Below are 20,459 nucleotides of genomic sequence, written 5' to 3' on the forward strand. Positions count from 1 at the left end.
TGGTGGGCATTGACCTTGAGTTTGGGAGTTGTAGTTCACCTACATCGAGAGAGCAATGTGGACTCAAAACAATGATGGAGCTGGACCAAACTTGGCACGAATGTTCCATAAGCCCAAATATGGACACAGATGGAGTTTGGGGGACATTGACATTTGGGAGTTGTAGTTACTGGGATTTATAGTTCACCTACAATCAAAGATCATTCTGAACCCCACTAACGACAGAATTGGGGCAAACCCCACTCCTGGTACCATAACAAAGGGACAAATACTATGGAAAGTAGCAGGGGAATTGAGTGGAATAGTAACTCATTTCTGGGCAAGACCCAGGCCTACAGGAAAAAAGGAAATCACAGTAAGCCAAGAATATGCAAACATGCGTCTATACTACCAGCTGATTTGTCATAAATGTTTTGACTATTTTGGACTTCCATGCTATACCTGCCTGAGAGGTCAAGAAGGGGAAGAATTAAAAAATTTGACTAAGTGGAAAAGAATATATGAAAGCATAAATATAACACATGATTGTGATGAGAAGAAACACTTCAAAAGCATAGTAGTTTTAGGAAGGTTTAATGAATCGGTGGAAGAAGGATGCTGCGATAAAAGCTATAAAGGCTTTCCATATCCGGTGCGGTGTAAATATTTTATAGCAGTCTACATGCTAATAAGGGATAAGATTGAAGATGACAGAGGACAAAACCACACAATGGTGATAAGGCAATGGCAAGATACAACTCCCATGATTGCAGGAGCAAATATCCATATGAACTTAAATCTATCATTATTAAATGTATCAAAAATGAAACCTGAGTGCGCAAAGTGGACAAATCCCTATTTAGAAATGATAGAGCGACGACATGATATATGGAGACGAAATAAAAGGGATTTGATCAATACTATTTTGGGAGGAATAGGAACGGGAACAGGGGTATTAAATTCATGGGACATTGAAAGGGGGCAAATAAATTATCAACATTAGGAGAAATGCAAAAGGGAATATTACAACTGACAGGAAAAACATTTTTGGGAACATTCAGAAATCATGTACTCACTGCCGGATTACGACTGAGAATATTTGACCAGCTGAACCAATCCCTGGTTGCTTTAATGAAAGCTGAAAGTGAATCCTTGCAACAAATAAGTAAGGCTATGAGTTGTTTGACTATACAAATAAATTTGAGAGACTGGAGAGAAAAAATGTTGATGCTAGTAATGGGAGGACATTTGGAAGCCTTCCTAGAAGTAACAAAATTACATTATTGGTTAAGAACTGATTATAAAGAATGGAGTAAGCTTGTCAAATATTCTTGGAAAGATGATATGCTAAGTTTAAAGATGGAGACCTTAGAAAAAACGGTCGATACTGAAAAAAAATTGGTTTGTGATATAGTTCCTATGCCTATGCATGTGGGGAAATGGTTTTGGGTTCCATATTTGTTATCTAAGAAAGCCATATGCACAAGGTCTAAATATACAAATTTAAATGAGACTGTTGATATCGACAGATGCGAAAAATGGGAAATGGGATATGTATGTCCTTTAACGATAAGGCAAGCTGAACCATGTGCATTGGAAATATCAGATGCGATCTGCAGATTGCAAAGACTAAAACCCAAAACCATGGTATATGACAATGGAATGCAATGCCTATGTGCTATATCACCTAACGATTTGTATTGGTCTGATGGAGAAATGCAAACAGATAATCATTTAAAATGCAAATGTGGTATAAGTTTCATTCAAGATGTTCAGACTGGGAATTTGCTATATGTAATGGAAAATAAAGATACTGGAATGCATTTCACACTAAAGAGACAATCAATGAATGTAGAATTGGGAATTAATTGGGAAAAACTAAACACACTAATAAAAACTAATGAACAAGTAAGAAAGCATTTAGAAAGTTATGAGGAGAAAACTAAAAAAGATTTTGTTAGAATCCAACAGGTTAATGGAGAGTTCCAGAGAATAGCCGCAGAGGAGAGTACTTTGACAGAACACCACTGGTATGATATCTTCACCGGATATTCACCAAAAGCAACAGCATTTCTACATTTAATGATACATCCAATAGTATGGATAGAGAAACTTATATTGCTGCTAGTCATTTGGCTGTTATGGCTCCTTAGACGAATGACAGGATTGACAAATTGATTCTCTATATTTGAAGACAAGTTAACATATTTAGAAACACAATTATAAATCGTGATGTTTGACTGATCACATAAGTACAATATTATATATTCAACACTGAATTGTATATCATGTATGAATCATGTATGTGATACAATAAATTAGTATTTATGTATCAAGGGGAGGAATATGTAAAGAATGAATGATCAGAATGCATGTAGAAGGACAGAAGAAACAGTCCTGAAGAGACAGAACCAACATGGACTAGCATGGCCCTGGCAGCCTAAGCGAGGAGGCAGCAAGGCCTGATACGGGATGGGTCTGGCAGCCTCAGGGAGGAAGCAACAAGGCATACCTGAATGACAGTGAACAATGAGGTATGCGATCAAGCACGTAAAGAGGAGAAGGAGTGTGCAGAAGGTACCCCATAAATCATAAGATCTGGAATGTGTATATCTTGAACTTTGGAAAGGACAAGAACTTGGAAGAGCTCAAAAAGGTCAGAACGACCTGATTACAAGAAAGAGAAATGGATTTTGGCCTATAAATACAGGAGGTCCCCAACAACATGCACACTTCCTGAACTGCAGCAACGGGTGTCCACATTTCCTCAGAAAAGACTGATCATCTTCGCCGGAGGAGGCCTGGTGTGCGTGAGTATGCGTGAATGTGTGTGTGCAAGAGAGCTCTCCTTGATGTGATCCTGACATGATTCTGTGTTGATTGTATTTCAATAAAAGTTACATGAATAGTGTCAAAACCAAATTTGGTCTCCAAAGTGTCTCATTGATCTAAACTACCTTACTATTCCTTATACACTCTGCACAAAAGAACAGGAACCTCTTTGGTTCATAACAAACCCCTGAAGGCCATCCAGTCCAACTCCCTCCACCAGGGCAAGAAAACATAATCAAAGCCCTCCTGACAAAGAGCCATCCAGCCATAGATTAGATAGATAGAAATGATTCACACAGAGATATAGTATAGATTTTGAAAGGGACCCCTAAAGAAGGACAATTTCCATGTTGCATGTTCCAGAGTAGGCAAACCAGACAATCTCCACATCAACACTGACAAAAAAAAAAACACAGCAAGAAATACTGTTGACCCACAAACATAAAGACATTACATATATTAGAAACCAGCACTTTCTCATTACTTGATTTTCCAGGTTATCAGACTGGGCCACAGCAACGTGTGGCAGGGGACAGCTAGTCTATATAAATAAAAATGTAATGTTTTTTTTATGGTATTCACAGAACTCAAAAACCCCTGGATGAATTGGCACCAAATTTGGACACGACACACCTAACAACCCTAACAATGTATGTTCTCCACTCAAAACCACCCCCCCCCCCAAAATAACCGGATAGTGTAGGGGCAACAAAACCAAAATATTTCCCAAAAGGCAGAAGCCCCCTTTCCAATAGGGAGGGCAAGGATGGACACCACGAAAGTTGAATCCTTTAAACTGCAAAAAAACTATTTATTATTGCGTGGCCATAGCAATAACGACAAACAAGCATACAGGGATGCAATCAAAGGGTTTGTCGCCCCCTCCAAGGGGGCTGCAAAGCAATTATAGTAAATGGAATATACATTTTCATTGGTTCCCAAAGACAAATCACTTCATTGGTCTAAGCTAGCTATGCAGTTGTTCATTAGTTGTTTATGATTTTGATTGACATTATAGCACACGTGGGATCCTAACAATGGCACAACTATAACATAACTATGGTTCATTGTTCTCTGACCATGACTGTATCTTATCTGTTAGTCTGTTGCAAACATGGCTTCAGAGCGACTGGGAAACTTGGGGGTTCTATCTAGCAAACAGCTAGCTGGTTTTGTCCGGATATGTTGTTACCCTTGAATAGTAACTTCTTCTTTGGAGCACTGATTTCGCAAACAATCAGCATTTTCTGTGAACAAAGGCCTACTGCAGAAATAGGCCAATATGGCAGTAAATCATGACATATGGGCATTGGGGAAATATCTGAAAATTCGCTTTTTAAAACCACGTCCCCTCCATTCCACACTTTTTCTCTTTTTGCTGAGATGAAATCTTTTCAGCGAAGCAAATCAAGCAGGTTTTACAAAAGCAGAGCAAAAAAGCAGTTAATCTTATTGCTGTACAATGACCCCTTATTTTTGACCAATCATTTGTGTCCACTTGGGATGTTTCTTTCACCCTAAGGATGTATATTCTGTTGTCATCCTAACTGGGTTGACATCCAAGAGTTCTATCTGTTCAGTCTTTTTAGGGGCCAAGGCTAAGGGCAGCGTAACTCTACAAACACATGTTATCAAAGTGAAGCAACACAATAATATCAACAGCATCATGATAATTGCAATTTCAGACATAACTAAATCTTTTAACCATTGCAAGTCAAGCACCCATGATGTGAGCCACCCCTGCCAATCTGAGTCTTCAGTGTATGTGAAACTGATTGTGTTGACTATTTGGTGTATCTTGGAAACATTCTCATTTTGCAACGAAATGCATAGACCTCCTTCTCTGAACAGGTGGTCTACTGTCAATCTGTGTTGCATTCGGGTGTCTTATTTGGAGGGATTCCAATCTTTATTATTATGTCGTTTGCCAGTTTCTCTAGTTGCGTAGAAATGCGCCAGTTAGTGCTATCCCAATCTATGGAAACAAGATTGCACCAATTCTTTGTGATTCTGTCAAGTATGTATTGTCAGTGTTGTATTGTTATGTGTCACTGTGTGCTCCTTTAAACTCTGGCCCATCCATATTGTTTTGTCTCATGCCCCAAGTGGCTGATGTATATCAAAGAATCTCAGTCTCTCAGGAATCAGGGATTTCAGTTGCACATGTGCCATTCCAGACTGGGGCAGTATCTTTCCTTTCTGCCCAACTTCTGCAAATACAGTAGTGTCCTGGCCAACCTTGCCAGCGACTTTGTATGCATGTTGCAATGTAATGCGGAATCGTCTGCACATGTCAAATTCTATTTGGTTGTATATGTCTGTGTCCTGTATATCTGACAGGAATCAGTAATGTCACATTTAGGGTATTGTCCCACTTGGACATGGGTCATGGTCATAGTAAGATGTCTTTGTAAGTGATGTTTGGGCTGAGCTAAGTGGTGCACAAAGGTGTACAAAAGGGTCAAGGGGGGTGAAAACCTCCCCTTCTTCAAAATGAATTAACTGGGGTCATCTGTATGATCAGTTGTCTGTTGTGTGGTGTTTGGAAGGTGGGCTGATTGTAACATACCCAACAGTCCCGTGCTTCTAATTTTTCTGCAATGGCATTTACCAACTGGTGGAGCATGTCCTTCTCCCATCCTGCTGTAATGGGGTGTGGCATCAGGCTGTAAATGACATCATCTCTGTCTCTCTCCAAAACATAATTCTAAACACTTGGCTGAAATAGCACAAACAAATGAAAGCTTATCAAGCTAGCAATCAAAACTAAACGGTAACAATAACCACTTTAACAATTCAGCAACATAAATCAATCAATTTAAGAAAGGATATGGTCTTCAGTAAAATTTTGATCAAGTCCAGTTCTTGCTGTCAGCGGCCCAAATGTGGCCATGCACATATGTATCAAATCCAGTCCTCATCAGGCCCAAATGTGGCCGCACACATCTGTATCCAACTTTCATGTCCTTTCAGTCTCTGGCATACAAAAGCAATCTGAGTCAAACTGGGGGTGTGTTCCCCTTCTTGATTGAAGAAATGAGTCTATTAAATTCCAGGTAAAATGAAGAAAGTCTCTAAGTCCAAAAAGTCTCTGTATCTAGCAAAGTCTCTAGCTCTAAAGTCAGTCTCTGTGTAAAGAAAGTCTGTATCCAGGAAAGTCTGTAAAATAAAATCTTCATATCTCACAAGTCTTTATCTCATCCTACCCAGTTGGTGGTGGTTTGGCTCCTGCATTTTGCACTCCTGGTTTGGGTGGGCTCGGTTCCTGTGGTTTGGACTCCCATTAGGCTTTCCAGCTGGCAGTGGTGCCTTTTAGATCTCGCTCTACCCAGTTGGTGGTGGTTCGGGTAGGCTTGGCTTTCCAGGCTGGCAGTGGTGCCTTTCGGATATCCAATTTAGGAACAGAGTCTCATCCACTTTTAGGAATGGGTCCCATACAGGAGCTCAGGAGCTGAAAGAGATAAGCAGAAAGATAGTGAGAGGAAAGGGGGAGGGGGATACTGATTACCCATCTGTTGAAGTCTTTTTGGCCAGTTCTGTCGTCAGCTCCATCAACATCCTTCGCTTCTACATCCATTGGCGGGCCTCTACGATCTCCCACTCCGAAGACCTCTCGACCAATCTTCATCCTTTTTAAACAATTCTCCACGGTTTTCCCCACGATTCATCTCACGGTTCCTCTCCACGATTTATCTCATAGTTCCTCCATCCATCTGCTGTAAGCAATCCTTTAGCAATGTATACTGGCACTCTCGGTTGCCCATTCCATCTGCGACCTGCTTTTCCAACTTAATCAAAACAGTAAACTGTAAAAATGTCTCTTGAGCTGTTAACTGGCAATGTCTCTCAAATTTGGCAAAAATCTCTGGGGCCTTTTGCTAGGCATTGTCTCTTAAATCTGGCAGAAATCTCTGGGCAAGCTGCCCTATCTACCTGTTGTAATGTCCCGTTCCAGAATTACCTCTTTCAGTAACTTTGTAGAGGAATTTGGGCCAAAGTAGCAAAATTTGTAGAGGTACTTTGCCCTATGTTTGAAGAAAAGCTGTGAAGTTAGTCACTTTGGGCTAAGAACTATAACTCATGTCCAACTTTATTGTATCCACATAAAAAATCAATTCTGCTGTCAAAATCAATTACAAGTTTTCTTTTGAACTAAATGTCAAAAAAAAAAAACAAAAACAATGTAAAGAGTTCTGTCCATCAACCAATGCCTCAATCTTAGATCCTTCTTCAAAAGAAAATGCATATATAAATTCCACAATCTCTATTAAGCTGTTGTTCTGGGACAAAATCAGACTTTCTAACCAAAAACTTTCTGGCACAAAACAATTTTAGACACAAATCCTGTGCCTCTTTCCAAGAAAGGTTGCTGGGAAACAAAATAAAAACTTTTGTCAGGAACGACTTGAGAAACTGCAAGTCGCTTCTGGTGTGAGAGAATTGGCTGTCTGCAAGGTCGTTGCCCAGGGGACGGCCGGATGATTTGATGTTTTTATCATCCCTGTGGGAGGCCTCCCCCACGTCCCCGCAATGGGGAGCTGGTGTTGACAGAGGGAGCCCATCCGCCTCTCCCCGGACTCGAACCTGCAACCTGTTGGTCTTCAGTCCTGCTGGCACAGGGGTTTAACCCACTGTGCCACCGGGGCACCTTGAGGATACCTGCCATAGATGCAGGCAAAAAATCAGGAAAGAATGCTTCTGGAGCATGGCCATTCAGCCTGAAAAACTTATAACAACCCAAACTTTAAACTTTGTCCACACACAGATGTAACTTTCCCCTTTCAGCACAAGCCTCAAAATGTCCCAACCTGCAAAGAGTTAATGTCCAACAGCAGTTCATAGAGAAGGGAGGGCAAAATGAAGCATTTTCCCCTTTGAACCAGAAAGCTACAAGGAGCTCTGGTAAGCATTCATAAATTTGAACACAAAAAATCCAAAACGGTATTAGATACTTTTAAAATGTACCATTCATAACCATTTTTTTCTCTTCTGCCAGAGAATGGCAGGAGAACACCATGTTCTTTTCCAGTTATCTCTCTTCTGGCTCTGTAAAGCAGGAGCCCTCCACATAGCATCCATTTTTAAAACACCTCTTAAAAAAAAAAAAACATTTTAAAACTCCGGCACATGACTTTACCCTCTCATGACAGGTAGTTGCCTTAAACATAAGAATTATTTCCATGTTCTTGAGCAAAAAATAAAGTTAGAACTTCAGTTTTAAAAATGCACTCTTAAAACACAGTCAATCCATTTCATTTGATCTCATCCTAGCTGGTACCAATCTAAGTTCTTATCTCTATAACATACTGTACATTCAGGGCATTGTAAAACATCAGTTTCTAACAGTTTTTAAACAGCCTGCTTTTAAACATTTTTAACACAGACAATGAATTTCTATCAGTCTTCAAATTTTCATTTTGATGTGCCCTGGCCTCTTTCAGTGCTTGAAAAACTCTTTTGGCCAGTCACAACCCTTGACACAACCCTTGACATCAGGTTTTTGCTCTCTTTTTCCCCACACAGTTATTTATACAGCCCATGCGGGCAAATTTTCATGTTTTCAAAAGATACATATTCATAATGCAAGACTCATTTTTTCCCCATAGACACAGAACAAATCAGGATTTTAACCATTTCTGAAAATGTGACATCGCATAATATTCATTCTCCAAATTCACACACATTCAATCTGCAAAGGATAGGCTGGTTAGTGGTTAGTGGTTAGGCCTTTTACACATTCACACACAGAGTGAGAAACCTCGTTCACACACACACACACGAACCCACACAAACAAGCTTCCCGAGGTCAGCTTCCGCATAAACATAAAAATTCAAAACAATTATTGAAAACATCAAACTTTTAAAGATCACCCATTTTGTCATAATACACACATTTTTCTTACATTTTAAGAACACAGCTTTTCAAATTGCAGCATTAGGGGTGTGTTGCTAAATATCAAAAAGACACATTTCGAACATAAATTCATTTCCCACAATTAACATTCTATATTTACTTTTTCAACTCAACATGTCTGAGTGTCTCTCGTTCCCAGCCTTCATTTCATCAATGGAATATACAGAATTTCAAACTCAGTCCCGTATCATTTAGGCACACATACAAGGTCAAAATAGCCAAATCACCTGCCAACTTTTCAGGCAGTCTTACTTTTTATATATATTTTTCTGTGCCAAAGTTCAGGACACAAAGCTCTCTTTTGACACATCATTGTATTCCACATTCCTATCTTCTCCCAAGCACTTGAACAACGAGTCCCCATTTGAAACAACAATAATCCATCTATACAAAACAGTTCTCAGTTTCTCTTTAAAATCTTTTCATTCAGCACTCTTGGAAAACTAAATCAGGTACTCATTCTTTTTTTTTTTTTACACAGCGGTGCTTGCACAAATCTCAACCCAGTGTTGCAACACATAGATACACACACGATTTCGTGGAATCTTTGCTGCCACTCACTCAAGATCACATGTGCACATCACAAATACCTCCAACAACACAAGGTCTCACAGAACCTAGTTTCCAGGGAATTTCACACAATTGACAATTCCCAGGGAGTATCACATAATTTTCTCAAATCTTTTTCTCAAATCAGGAATTGATTCTTTAGAGGCACCTGTTCACTCTCCCACACAGCTCTAGTCCAAAGTCCCATACTGACTGACTGCGTCTGTAGGTGACTTCCTTGGGGTTTTGATGGTAAAAGGAAGCCAGTGCTACTGTGCGACAGAAGCCACTTTGGAGCTTGTGGAAGCTACAGAGGGCTAAAAATACAAGAATCATGCCTTTTATAAATTCTCACTGCTCCTGTCACCTTTGACTCAAGGAAACACAAATACTATCTCTCCTTTTCAAACAGGTAACTAAAATCCAAAGCTGTTTGCAGAAAATTCAAATCACACAACACAACATCAAAACAGCTTTTTTTTTCATTTCTTTCCTTTCCAGAATCACTGAGGCAAAGCCCTCTCCAGCCTCAGAATGCACACTCAAGAGTTAACACAGCACCTTTGCAACCAAATCAGCACCTCAACACAATTTAACAGTTTACAATAATATTTAAATCAATACAGATGAATTTGAAATCTCAGCATTTGCAATACATTTCAACACAAAAGTTTAAGACATCAACATTATCATTTTTAACTCGACATCACATCAATCTTAAATCCCTCCCACATAAGTGTGGAAACAGGACATATAGACAGGTGGTGTGAAGACAAGACAGCCTTGCGCACATGGAAACGCACACACAAGTGGCCATTCACCCCACGTTCCTATAGGATTTCGTCTGGCTTTTCTCCAGCCAGTACTGATTTCATCTGGCTTTTCTCCAGCCAGTACTAAAAGTTTGTTTTCCCTGGGAAGTGAAGTCAGAGCATCCGATTTCACTCTCCCCCACACTCTAGTCCAAAGGATGTTTTTTTACTGCAGCTAATAGAAACTTCCCGCTAACTATATGAGTGTGGTCTCAACCAAAAACAACAATCCAATTCATCTCATCTATACTCACGCATCCTTGCGACCCGGGCTTTTCTGTAGATTTTTTGCAGTGCTTCAACCGACATAGCCCCCTACTCAGGACGACAAGCTAGGGCCAAAAAACCTGGCGGCTATTTATTTATGATGGGCCCAGCTCTCGTGCAGGCAGTTTTCCCCTCTCCTGCCGTCCAGGGGAAGGATCAAGTCGTAGGTCCCAAAAACCTCTCTCTGGTGTCTCCAAAATTGCCCTCAGAAACGATCTCGGTGGAACCTCCAGAAAATGTAGGGGCAACAAAACCAAAATATTTCCCAAAAGGCAGAAGCCCCCTTTCCAATAGGGAGGGCAAGGATGGACACCACGAAAGTTGAATCCTTTAAACTGCAAAAAAACTATTTATTATTGCGTGGCCATAGCAATAACGACAAACAAGCATACAGGGATGCAATCAAAGGGTTTGTCGCCCCCTCCAAGGGGGCTGCAAAGCAATTATAGTAAATGGAATATACATTTTCATTGGTTCCCAAAGACAAATCACTTCATTGGTCTAAGCTAGCTATGCAGTTGTTCATTAGTTGTTTATGATTTTGATTGACATTATAGCACACGTGGGATCCTAACAATGGCACAACTATAACATAACTATGGTTCATTGTTCTCTGACCATGACTGTATCTTATCTGTTAGTCTGTTGCAAACATGGCTTCAGAGCGACTGGGAAACTTGGGGGTTCTATCTAGCAAACAGCTAGCTGGTTTTGTCCGGATATGTTGTTACCCTTGAATAGTAACTTCTTCTTTGGAGCACTGATTTCTCAAACAATCAGCATTTTCTGTGAACAAAGGCCTACTGCAGAAATAGGCCAATATGGCAGTAAATCATGACATATGGGCATTGGGGAAATATCTGAAAATTCGCTTTTTAAAACCACGTCCCCTCCAATAGTACTTAATCTGCCACAAAATGACTCCCTCCTGGCCCCGCCCCCTCCTGCACGAAGAGGGGGGAAACCAACAGTTGAGAGAAAGAACGGCTTGGGGGGGGGGGAGGAAAGGTGGCCCATGGATCCTTTTCGCAAACCCCGTCCTCTCCCCTCCCAAACGCTTCTGCCCCAAAGCATTTCAACTTGCCAGCCGAGAGAGAAAGAGAGGCGGCATCCTCCTCCTCACACCTAGAGCTCTTCCTCATGGAGGTGCTGCCAGCTTACCTCCCTCCCTCCCTTCCTCCCTTCCTCCCATTGCATTGCTGTTTGGGCAAAGCCGGAAAGGAGAGGGGAGAAAGAAAGAAAGGAAGGCTTGAGAGAGAGGGGGGGAGAGCACTCTTCTCCAGATCCATCCCTCCCCTCCCTTCCCTTCCCTTTTCCTCCTGTCACAGGAAGGATTCTGTGTGTCTGTGTAAGTGTGTATGTGTACACACACACACACATCTCTACACACTTCAACTCCCATATTGAGTTATGGGAAGGAATTCTGGGAAATGAACTCCAGAACTCAAAGAAAAGACAAAAATAGGAAACACTGTCCAGGAAGGCACAATCAAAGAACACCTGACCGATGGCCATCCATTTTTACTCCATAGCAACCCTGGGCGACAATATCTACAATAATAATATCTATCAGTCTTTCATAATATTTATGCCTGTAATAATATATATATAGCTCTATTACAATAATATCTATATGTCTATAACAATAATATCTACATGTCTATAATAATATCTGTAGATCTATAATATAATATCTGTCAATAATATCTATATATCTATAATAATAACTAGCTATACCTCTGTAATAATAATAGCAATATCATATCAATAATAATAATATCTATACGCCTATAAGGATATCTATGTAAATACTATTAAAAATATCTATACCTCTGTAAAAAAAATTGTGTCAGGAGTGACTTGAGAAACTGCAAGTCACTTCTGGTGTGAGAGAATTCCCGTCTGCAAGGACATTGCCTAGGGGACGTTGCCCAGATATTTTTGTGTTTTACCATCCTTGTGGGAGGCTTCTCTCATGTCCCCGCTTGGGGAGCTGGAACTGACAGACAGAGCTCATCACCAGGGGCTCCTCATCTGTAATAATAACAGCTATATCATATCAATAACAACAACAACAACAACTAAAAGCCTATAATATCTATAGGTCTGTAATAATACTATCCATACATCTGTAATAATAATACCTATATGTCAATAATATCTGTACACTTATAATGATAATACCTATATGCCGTTAATAATAATATCTGTGTCTATAATAAATCTACATACCTATAATAATATCTATACATCTATAACAACAACAACAACAACAATAATACCTATATAATAACTTGGAACTGGGTTATATGGCAGTGTGGACTCAGGTAACTCAAGGCCCTTCCACACATCCATATAACCCTTTAGCCTCAAGGAGACTGAAACAGGCCTGAATTAGGCTGACACTTTGCCACTTCAGTTGTGTATTGATAGTTTAGAAACCAGCTCTTTCTCTTTTCTTTCTTTCCCATTTCTCCACAATGGGCCACAGCAACGCCTGGCTGGGTACAGCTAGTGGATACATATAATAGCAACTAGACTATTGACAAAAGGAAGCATTGAAAGGAAAGAATTCAAGTAGACCAGAAGTCACATGATTACTCACCACAGGAACTGTCAGGGGCTGCTTTGGCATCCCACTATAGGTAACCATTGTCCCATTATGCCTATGGAAAGAAGCTAATATAGATCAGGAGGATCAACACTCCTGCTCAAGACAAGAATAAACAATCTTTGTCATGAGTACAACAAACTGACTGCCAGTAGGGAGAAATGTAAAGTACTACACTTAGGCAGGAAAAATGAAATACAGAAATGTAGGATGAATTTCACATTACTTGACAACAGTACAAGTGAGAGAGGTCTAGAAGTCTTAGTAGATAACAAGCTGAATGAGTCAACACTGTGATATGATAGCTGAAAAAGCCAATGTGAATCTAAGCTGCATCAATGGGTATATAGCAGGCATGGGCAAATTTTGGCCCTCCAGGTGTTTTTGACTTCAACTCCCACAATTCCTAATAGTCTACCAGTATATAGTGTCCTACAGACCTCAGTTGGAATACTGTGTCCATTTTTGGCACCACAATTCAAGAAGGATTGACAAGCTTGACCATGTCCAGAGAAGGGTGATTGAAAGATTAAGATGGAACATAACAACCATGTTTAAAATGTGAAAAGATGCCACACTGTGACAGGACCAGGTTTGCTTTCTTCTGCGCCAGAAACTACGATTTGGAGCAATGAATCCAACAGGAAAGAGATTCTACTTAAACATCAGGAAAAACATCCAGATTGAATGAGTTGCTCAAAAGTAAATGTGTTGCTGCGGAGTGTGAGGGAGTCTTCTTCTCTGGAGATGTTTAAACTGAGGCTGGATGTCCATCTGTCCAGAATGCTTTGATTGTGTGTTCTTGCATGGAAGGGGTTGTGCAGGACAGCCCTTGTGGATTCTATTTTAAATCTATGTTCAAATAGCTATTGCACAGAGGAGCCTTTCATAGCTATCCTGAAGGATCTCCTTTCTCTTCCTGGATTTTAAGGAAGCAGCTGGAAACATGCCCTTCGTCCTTATTAATCAATGTATTATTTATTAATCAATTTTATATACCACCACTCCCCGAAGGCTTGGAGCTATTCACAATATGCACATGTAATACGTAACATTAAAATCAAGAAAAAATTCAATCAGCAAGGTTCAAATGCCAGCCTAAATACATAAGTTTTACAAGCTCAATCTCAAAGCTGACTCCATTATCACAACCCAGAAAGAAAGAAAGCAACTGAGACAGACCACTTGTGATTCAGCCTCAAGAAAACCTAACTGCAGAAAGCTTACTTTGCATTTACATAAGATAGCAAACTCCTCAAAACTGGTACTTTCACCTAAGAAAGTCTGCTTAACAGTTTGCCACTGCAGAGGAATACTTCCCCCCTGGAACACCATCTATCACTCTAGGAGACATCTGCAACATTTGCTGAAAAGAGAAACGAAGCAAATCGATTTCTACTCTGTAGAAACACTGAGCTCAGACTACCATCATACAAGGGTGTTACTAAGCTTCTCCTCTGAACATATACCTTCATTACTGCTGCGCTTAAGATCTAATCTTGCAGCAAAAGGCCTCTTCCCAAGCCGAGTGTTTCTCAATAACAGGATTCTTCCCCTCATCTCCAGAGTCAAACACTCTCAGCAGAGCACAGGAAGCTTAAAGGGATACACTCCTGAGATGCAGGCTCTACATTTGGAAAAACCCTCTAAGGACTACACTATGGATATTGAAACAACCCGTGATCCTCAACCTGCAGATCTAATTACCCTGGGAACTGTGTTGCGCTGTCCAACCCCAGTGCCAATTTTCCACCTAGAATCTTTACAATAGCATCCATTTAAGTCCCACCCAAACCCCACTCCACTAGTGACAATGCACCTTCCAAATCCACTACTTGCCCAATCAAGGTAAGTCTGGAAATGGTCCTGCCAACAACATATTGATGATGAATGAGGAGGAGAATGAGGCCACCACCTTGACTCCAGTACAGTGCCTGGTACCAGAACTGCCAATGCTAAAACAGAACAAATCTATTACGGAAGAACAGCATCATCAACAACACGCCGAAAAGAAAAGAGATCCCAACAACGTGTGTTCACTGGGGACATTTCCAACAAGCTATGGGTAAAGGTAACATCTCTACCCCCGCTAATGTCAAGCGCCATGGCCATCTTAATCCAACTTATTAACCATAAAGTGCTGATAATAAATGTCTACATACCCCCTATGAGGAAAAAAGCCCAAGTTGAAGCTGCATGGATGGAACTAGAATCCTACGTTGAGGACCTTATAATGCAGAATCCTGATGCATCTATAGTGCTGGGAGGCGATCCTAATGCAAGGATGGGCCCAGATGACCTCTCTCTCTATAAGCAGCAGAACTGTCCACCACCAGCCTGTGTGGATGAAGAACCCCTTCTCCCACGCTGGTCCAAAGACCAGAAATCGAATTTTGCAGGCCTATGCTTAGCCAGAACAACATATAGGCTAAATCTTCACATCCTAAATGGGGTGCTGAAAGGAGATAATCCAGGTGAATTAACCTTCCTCTCAGGTGAAAAAACTAGCATGATTGACTATATAGCAATCTCTAGGAATTTTATCCCCTATGCTAAAACTCTAAAAGTTATGTCTAAACCTGAGAATGATCATTTTCCAGTTCTGCTTCAATTACATCTCCCCCCCCCCCCCCAGGAAATCCATTTAACGGAATCCTTTAAATCTTCGATACAGCCTACAGAAGGATCCTATAAGTGAGCCAAGTGGACCCCACACATGAATCAAAGAATAACAGACCTGCTGGCGACAGAGCGGCTTACGAGCCTCCGCACTTCTCTGATCTTAGCAGAAACTCCCATTGTACTCATGGAAACCTACAGAAACATTGTCCAAGAGCTCCAAAGTCATTTACCCCAGGGCAATAATACAGACGGGACACAGCTACTTCAGCAACCATATCAACAATTACAAACATGGTTTGATAAGGAATGTCTCCCTGCTAAAAAAGCCCTCTCCACTGTTTATCAGAGCTATAAACTCCATCCTACCCCAACTGCTGCACAAGATCTTCTGCTGCAAAAGAGACAATACAAACAACTACTAACCCGCAAGAAGAGAAAGGCTATAAAAAACAATTGAGATCGGCTCATATAAGCTGTTAAGGCAAAGGACACAACCACCTTCTGGCGCATTACATCTAACATACGATGCTGGGACCGAACTTCAGTTGACTCCCAAATCCTGCCAGCAAGTTGGGAAGTATATTTCCAAGAGCTATACAGGGACACCTATTCAGACAACGCGGGCACAAACTCTTGTTCTAATACATCAATGGAAAACCTCCCTACCTGGCCACCTGTGACCACCGCAGAAATAGAGACTAGTAACCCAACTAAAAGCGGGAAAGGGTTAGGGTTAGGGTTAGGGTTAGGAGAGGATGCGATCCCACCAGAGGTCATCAAGAATAATTTGGATTTCTGGGCCCCTATCCTAGCATTTTTATTTACCGGTACTGATAAATATGGCCAAATTGCTAAGGATCGGGGGTTGGCAATTATTGTACCAATATACAAAAGAAAAGGGGGGCAGGATGATCCAGCAAATTATAGGCCCATTAGCCTCCTTAATACCATTAGTAAAATATACACAAGGCATCTGTATTGGAAATTGTTGGACTGGATGGAACAAGAAAACATACTTACGGAGGAGCAAGCCAGCTTCAGGGAAGGTCGGTCCACCATTGACCAGTGCATAGTTTTACAGCATCTTATAGAAAAATATACCTCCCAGAGAACATCTTCCCTCTATGCTGCATTCATAGACTTTAGAGCAGCTTTTGACTCTATCTCTCGTATCAAATTATGGGAAAAACTTGGGTCAACCTGATGTATGCACACACCCCAAGATTTTACAAAGTGGCATCAGTGAGAACAGAAGGTTCCAGCAGTAATCAATAGTATTCACTCAGCATTGATTTATGAGTCATTGATATGCCACAGTGTTACAAATATTTATGTTGCAAGTAAAAATAAATAAAAACATTAAGAAATCTTCAGTATTTTTAAAATATTTTGGCCCTGACTTAATCATTTTTAGTTCAGCCTTTCAAATAGTGAGCTTGAGCTATTTACTTGCCTCATCAATTTAAATGACCTTAACTATGTTGTTCTGTCACGCGCTGGGCCTGTAACAGCTGCACTTTTCTATAGGACGTATACTTTAAGCCTAGCGGGAAGCCAGGGGTGCCTCAAGGAGAGGTTCTCAGGGGTTTTTCTGAAGTGATGGTCTTTTGAGTCTTTAATGATACAACAAAGTCTTTATTATGGAACAAACAACAAATCTTCAAAGGTTCAAACAACACTTTAAGGCTTTCTTAGTCTAGTCTTCAATGAACTTGCACCTGACTTTGATCAACTGAACCTTCTCTGTAGGAAAAACCCCTTTTTAACCTCTCCCAGGCTGCTTTCTATATATGCCTCATTGGTGTGGGTGCTACTACCGAATCCAAGTGCGTTTGGATATCGAGCAGACCTTACCGGCTGAGGCTTGAAGATATTTCAGCTGAGTTCAGTATCCCTGGATGGTCAGTTTCCCGGGATGGTCCTGAGAATTTCTTGGAATTTCCTGGATGGTCCTTGTTTCCTGGAAGTTCTTAAGAAAGGAAGCTTTTATACGGGACGAGCTGGTCTATGTCCTATAGCTTAGCTACTTTGCGTGAGACTGCCCAAAATGCCTCCTTTCCCTCCCAGAAGCCTGAACAAGGGGCGGAACCAAAGCTTAATTAAGATGGACAGGAGGCCTGCCCTATAACTGCAAACTTTAACAGAAATAAATAAAGTTAGAGCTCCTGGTACAGCCGTACCAGCACATAGGTGTAACTAAAACTCCATTTACACTGCATAATCAATGCAGCTTGACAGCACTTTAACTGCCATGGCTCAATTCTCTTTGATAGAGAAGGCTAAAGATTTTGTTGCTATGCTAGCATGGCAGTTCAAGTTGTGTCAAACTCCATTAATTCTACAGTGTATATGCCGCTGTTGTCTTGATTCTCAGCAAATGAAACTCTTAAAAAAACTTTGAATACTGGACAAAAGCCAAACTTACTGCAAACTCAGTAGCACTTTTCCCTCCTACACTATTCAAAGCCAACACAGGCTTAGGAATTGTCTGAAAAAACAAATTTTACCCGTCTTAAATCAAATTGTATAACCTCATTCAAAAGATTTGCTCATGCTGAAATATTTCAGTTTTCCAAAACTTAATTTATTTAATATCTTTATAGACTACTGTAACCAAAAATGTAAATATTGAATACAATTATCAGAAACCATACATAAACAATATATACAGTGATTATACAGTTCAATTACCTTTAATTTACAAACAGAAAGTAAACCAATCATGGACTGAATAAAGTGCTGCCCACTGTTCTATTTACTATTACCAATATGCCCAATAACTTCTCATTCACTGTTGATGAAAGAAAGAGCTGGCAATGGGATTTGTATTTTGGATCAATTCACTTCACTTCACTTTATTTCTTAATTAGTTGCTCTCCACCAAGGTGCTCCGAGCGACTTACATTCAATTGATTGATCAGGACTATTTCTTTGCCATTTTCAATATTGCCGTCTATTTATTAATTACCCATGAGTAGCAACTATTTACAGCTGCAACACCTTTTCATATCTATATATGAACTATATGAGTGCCTTGGCAACCCCTGCTATGCTGGAGACTTTACTTATATTCTCAGAGGAAATGTTAGGAAGCACTGACTAAAGTATAATGTTAATTAGGGGTGGGCGGTTTCGTTTCGTAATTTCGTAATTCGTTAAAAATTCGTTATTTTTTTGGTTACGAAGGAATAACGAACCATTCAAGAGCATCTAAAAAACGAAACGAATTTTTCAATTCATTTCGTAATTGCTTCGTATTTGTTTCGTATTCATTTCAAAATCCTTTCAAAATCGTTTCGTTATTATTTCCGCACGTCTGGGGCAAGTTTTATAGCTGTTGTTTGTTTAATCAGTGAAAAAAAATTATAAATATCACACCAACAGTCAACAACAGAGGGAGAGGGAAGCTTCAGAAGTTCCCCCTGTCCCATATGGAGGTTTTTTAGCGTATTGCACGGTCGCGTCCGCCATTAACGAATCGATTCGTATTCGTTTTGTATTCGTTTCGTATTCGTTTTGTAACTTTACGAAATTTCGTAAATATCGAACTTTTTAAAAGAAAAATTTCGGAATTCTTTTAAATATCGAAACGCAAAAAACCCCCAAAAACGAATAGAGTTTAGAAACAAATTTTTCCGTGGTTGCCCAGCCCTAATGTTAATGATGTTACAGTTGAGTCAGACAAAGAGTTTGATTTCCTGTGAAAATTCATCAGTGTAAAACTGCTCTAGCTTCTGTACCCAAAATCTTTTTACCAGAAATTGATGCTTCGAATGCACTAGACTCAGTCTACTTCAATGAAATGGAGTGATGTAATACAAATAATGATTCCTAGTGGCCTATGTGTGCTTTCATTTCGCATCTTTCCTTGAAATACCATCATGGTTAAAACAATTCAGCCATTTATGAACAAGATGTCCTGACTCATTATAGCAAATATGGGCCCTTCCACACAGCCCTCCCAGAATCCCAGAACGGCTTCCGCCCCTCCAGAGGAACAGTGGACATGATCTTCACTGCATGACAGCTCCAAGAAAAATGCAGGGAACAAAATCAACCTCTGTACATGGCATTCATTGACCTTGCAAAGGCATTCGACACAGTGAATCGCAGCGCTCTGTGGGCCATCCTCCAAAAAATTGGGTTCCCAAACAAATTTGTGAACATCCTGAGGCTCCTCCATGATGACATGATGGCAACAGTTTTGGACAACAGTGGTTCCCAAAGTGACCCATTTAAGGTGGAATCAGATGTTAAACATGGATGTGCTATTGCCCCAACTTTATTCTCCATCTTCATCACTATGATACTTCACCTTGTTGATGGGAAACTTCCCAGCGGAGTGGAAATCATCTATCAGGCAGATGGCAAACTGCTTAACCTCAGCAGACTGAAAGCCAAAACCAAGGTTACAACAACATCTGTTATAGAACTCCAGTATGCTGATGACAATGTCGTCTTTGCGCATTCAGAAGATCTACAAGCCACTCTAAACACTAGGGCTGGGCGGTTTCGTTCGTTATTTTCGTATTTTGTTATTTTTTCGTTATTTTTTTATAACGGAACGATATCGATGTATTTTTCAAACCCGGAAGTGTATTTTCTAAATCGAAGCAGCATCCGCCATCTTTGAAACAACTTCTGCCCGTTTCGGAAATGTCGTCAAAGACAGATGCATGCTGGGAGCGCCGGGAGCCAATCAGAAGAAGACACGGAGCTGCTTGCACCATGTCTTCTTCTGATTGGCCGGGCTGCCCTTTAAAAGCAGCTGTGCGCTGTGCGTGGCCGCACTTGAGGGTGGGACGGAGCTGGGTTGACTTGGGAGAATTGCGCCTTTGGGTTTGACTTGGGAGAATTGAGCCTTTGCCTTTCC

At 40.5% G+C, this 20,459-nt stretch overlaps 1 long non-coding RNA gene across 1 annotated transcript; it reads right to left on the reverse strand.

Annotated features, from left to right (window-relative positions):
* Positions 1 to 6,128: 6,128 nt before the first annotated feature.
* Positions 6,129 to 11,643, reverse strand: LOC137095393 (uncharacterized). Its single transcript, XR_010908836.1, has 2 exons — positions 10,341 to 11,643; positions 6,129 to 7,903 (listed from the first exon to the last, which is right to left on the reverse strand). It is a non-coding gene; the product is annotated as an uncharacterized lncRNA (long non-coding RNA).
* Between the last annotated feature and the right edge of the window lie 8,816 nt (positions 11,644 to 20,459).

Source organism: Anolis sagrei, chromosome Y (assembly GCF_037176765.1).
Source record: "Anolis sagrei isolate rAnoSag1 chromosome Y, rAnoSag1.mat, whole genome shotgun sequence".
Taxonomy (NCBI): Eukaryota; Metazoa; Chordata; class Lepidosauria; order Squamata; family Dactyloidae; genus Anolis; species Anolis sagrei.